The 3994-nt window shown below is 52.4% G+C and overlaps 1 pseudogene; it reads right to left on the minus strand.

Annotated features, from left to right (window-relative positions):
- Positions 1-3335: 3335 nt before the first annotated feature.
- LOC142142033 (U2 spliceosomal RNA) lies at positions 3336-3445 on the minus strand (annotated as a pseudogene).
- Between the last annotated feature and the right edge of the window lie 549 nt (positions 3446-3994).

A 3994-nucleotide genomic window follows, 5' to 3' on the forward strand; every position in this document is an offset into this window, starting at 1 on the left:
GTCTTTCCTCAGCCTGATAATAATGGACCACTTGCCTGTCCAGAAACTGTTGGCGTCCAGGATCTTGGAGGGGTCCTTGACCATGGAGCAGAAGCGGCTCAGCAAGGTAGCAATGTCTTTACCCGGGGTGTGAGGATTTCTCATGGAGACCGTGACTCTTCTCTCCTCTCTCTGGATGGGGCAGTTCCCCACGAAGCGGGAGAAGGGAGACTCCGGTCTCGCAGTCTTCACTGCCTCCCAATAACTCTTACAGATGGCAATGGAGGCGAAGGTGATGTACCAGATCCTCTTTAGGTAGTTCTGCACGCTGAGGGTTTCAGCCTTGGAGAAGCCCTGGTCGAGGATCATCTTCTTCCCGAAAGTCTCAGCCGTCATGCCTGGGACTCTTCCGTCCACCTCCTTCAACTTAAGGATGACAGTCTGCCTCATCCAGGGTTCCAGAGTAGGAGTTTTCTGGAGGGTATCCTGGCTGGGCTTCCCTTGTCCAGCAGCAGCAGGGGCAGTGGAGGCAGAGGTTCCAGCCACAGGGAGAGGCTTTGGAGCGGTGGTCTTTCCTCCCTTCTTCATAGGGGCAGGAGCAGGGGCGGAGGCAGGAGCTGCGGCAGCTGAAGCCATCATCCTGGCTCTTCTTCCTGGGGCAGAGAGGCTGGTCTGGAGGGCGATCTTCCGGGAGGGCAGGAGCAGTGCAGGTATCCTCCCGCTGGGCAGAGAGGAGCAGGGGCTTCCGCTGAAGGGGAGGCGCTTCTTCCGCTGGAGCAGGTCCCGAGGAGAGGAAGGCTTCTTCAGCTGGAGATGCTCCAGGCGTCTTCTTCCCGTCAGGCAGGGATCAGCAGCGCTTCTTCCCCGGAGTCGATCTTCCTCGCAGTCGTCTTCTTGCTCCTGGCCGGCTTCGATCGGGTAACACAAGTCCCAAACAGTTCCTCACCAGTGTTAGATTGTGCTATCAATGAGCCCCAATCAGGTTCTGTCCACTGGGTTTTGGGCAGGGCCGGACTTACTGCTAGGCAACCTAGGCGTCTGCCTAGGGCCTAGCGGCTCTCTGGGAGTCCAGTTGGGGAAGACAAAACAAGAAAAAAAATTTGGCCCCTCCGTCGACTCGCGACCCGTCTCCCCCCCCCCCCCCCCCCGGGGTTTGCCGCAAATCGGGTGAGGGGCTGGTGATATAGCTAAAAGGCAGAAACTGAAGGGTAGCGGCTAAATCCTCTTCAGCTTAGGTACCTTCCCACGTCACAGGGTCATGTGACCACAATGGTCACATGGTACACAGTGAAGGCGGGCTGATAGAACTGTATGGATGTCAGTGCAGGAGCTGCTGCAATTCTATCTGTTCCTGGAGTCACTCGTCTAGAAAGAGGTAAGAGGAGGGGTAATGGGACAGGGAGCTAGTGTGTGTGTGAGATGGAAGCTGCAGTTTAAGATGGGTACATGTGTGAAGCTGCCGGGCAGAGAGGGGGGCATGTGTGACGCTGCATGGCAGAGATGGGGGCATGTGTGAAGCTGCAGGGCAGAGAGGTGGCATGTGTGAAGCTGCAGGGCAGAGATGGGTACATGTGTGACGAAGCAGGGCACAGATGGGGGCATGTGTGACGCTGCAGGGCAGAGAGGGGGCATGTGTGCCGAAGCAGGGCAGAGATGGGGGCATGTGTGACGCTGCATGGCAGAGATGGTGGCATGTGTGAAGCTGTCGGGCAGAGAGGTGGTATGTGTGAAGCTGCCGGGCAGATAGGGGGCATGTGTAATGGAAGATGCAGGGCACAGGGGGCGCATGTGTGATGGAAGCTACAGGGCACAGGGGGCATGTGTGATGGAAGCTGCTCTGGCACAAGAGGGGCATGTATGATGGAAGCTACAGGGCACAGGGGGCACATGTGTGATGGAAGATGCAGGGCACAGGGGGCGCATGTGTGATGGAAGATGCAAGGCACAGGGGGCGCATGTGTGATGGAAGATGCAGGGCACAGGGGGTGCATGTGTGATGGAAGCTACAGGGCACAGGGAGGGCATGTGTGATGGAAGCTGCAGGGCACAGGGAGGGCATGTGTGATGGAAGCTGCTCTAGCACAAGGGGGGCATGTATGATGGAAGCTACAGGGCACAGGGGGCGCATGTGTGATGGAAGATGCAGGGCACAGGGGGTGCATGTGTGATGGAAGCTACAGGGCACAGGGAGGGCATGTGTGATGGAAGCTGCAGGGCACAGGGAGGGCATGTGTGATGGAAGCTGCTCTAGCACAAGGGGGGCATGTATGATGGAAGCTACAGGGCACAGGGGGCGCATGTGTGATGGAAGATGCAGGGCATAGGGGGGGCATGTGTGGCTAAAGGTGCTGGGCAGAGAGGGGTCATGTGTCAGGGTGCTGGGCAGAAGGGGGGCATGGGAGTTATAAGTCTGTTCCCCACATGACCCCTCCGCAGCAAACAATACCCTTACAACACTCACCAGCCTTTCTTTGATATTCCCCATGACACGTGCTCATTATCTGTTCCCTCACATGACCCGCTGCCTCAATCCTGACACCTCTTACCTCAAAATGAAAAGCGGCACCCTTTATATTAATATAATATGTGTGTGTGAGGGGCCAGTGTATGTATATTATGTGTGTGTGAGGGGCCAGTGTATTTATTTGATGTGTGTGTATGAGGGGCTGTTTGTGGGAGGGAAATAAATTTATTTTTTAAATGGTAACACTATTAATTTAATGTTGGAGCTGGTTGGAGGGAAATAGGTCTATTTATTAAATGTATATGCTATTAATTTAATGTTTTGGTTGGAGGGAGGTCTACTTATAAAATGTGGGTGCTAAATTGATTTAACACTGGGGCTGGCTGTAGTTTACTTAATTTCGTGTACCCATTATTTTTTCCAAATAGGGCCTCCAACATTCCAGGATCCAGACAAGCAGCAGCTGATCTAAAGACACCAGTGGCCACAAGCCGTGAAAGTGACGAGAACAGGTAGGAGAGAGCAGGGCAATCTGCCAACTATCCTGAATCTGGTGGGATTTATATTATGAGGAGGTCTGACTTGTTTAAATGTTGCACTATGGGATTCATGCAGAAGACTGACATATTAACATGATTATTGCATTCCAGCACTTTTTCATGTTTCTGTAGGTAGAGGGCTGCAGTCAGTAACTGTAGTGGCGGACGGTCCGTGACGTGGTAGTGATAGGAGACTGCTGTTTTTTTTTATTACTGAGCGTGGGAGGGGGCTGGGGGGGGCCCAAACCAATATCTTGCCTAGGGCACCATGAGGTCTAAATCCGGCTCTGGTTTTGGGCAGGAGTGAGACAAGTGCACCATGCAGCAGAGTCTACATCAGCCCCTTACCGATGTTAGGTTGCGCTATGGATGAGCCACAATCAGCATAACCTCCACCGGGTAGTTGGTAAACTGATAAGAACAGATGCTACACTTGATCTTAGCCAAAATGGCGAGAAGCGATCAGGAGTGGAAACTTCCTGTTTTATCGTTTGCGCATGCGCAGTAGTACAGCACGGACATGAGGCAGCTGCCCCACTTCCTGTACACTAGGCCACCAGGGAAACAGGCTGTTAGCTATAGAAGACGGAGCTCAGTGCTCCATTCTAACATCCATTAAGTGAACTGTGTACCTCTAGTGTGGGAGCAGAGAGCAAAGAGACCTGCTGTGTCTTGTGTAACATAATATCAAACCTTTGAGGTGGAGCTAACTTTCCATAGGAAATGGTTCACAGCATGTGATATGCAAATGCAACCAACTTTTAAGGTATTCACACAGTTTTTACAAGCCTCATGCTATATGAGGTGGGGGAGGGAGCTTACTTTTGTTTACTACTGAAGTTAATATATTTTAAAATGGAATACCTTTATCGCCTTATATGTGTCTGTCTGTATGTGTCTGTCAATAAAGCTTCAGGACTGTGATCTCCCTCTCTTCCCCCTTCCCTTACCTCTCCCTCATATCCATTGCTTGTTGAAACAGTCAACTTAAAGTGTGTTAAAGTGATGCATG

This window comes from Mixophyes fleayi, chromosome 2 (genome assembly GCF_038048845.1).
Source record: "Mixophyes fleayi isolate aMixFle1 chromosome 2, aMixFle1.hap1, whole genome shotgun sequence".
NCBI lineage: Eukaryota > Metazoa > Chordata > Amphibia > Anura > Limnodynastidae > Mixophyes > Mixophyes fleayi.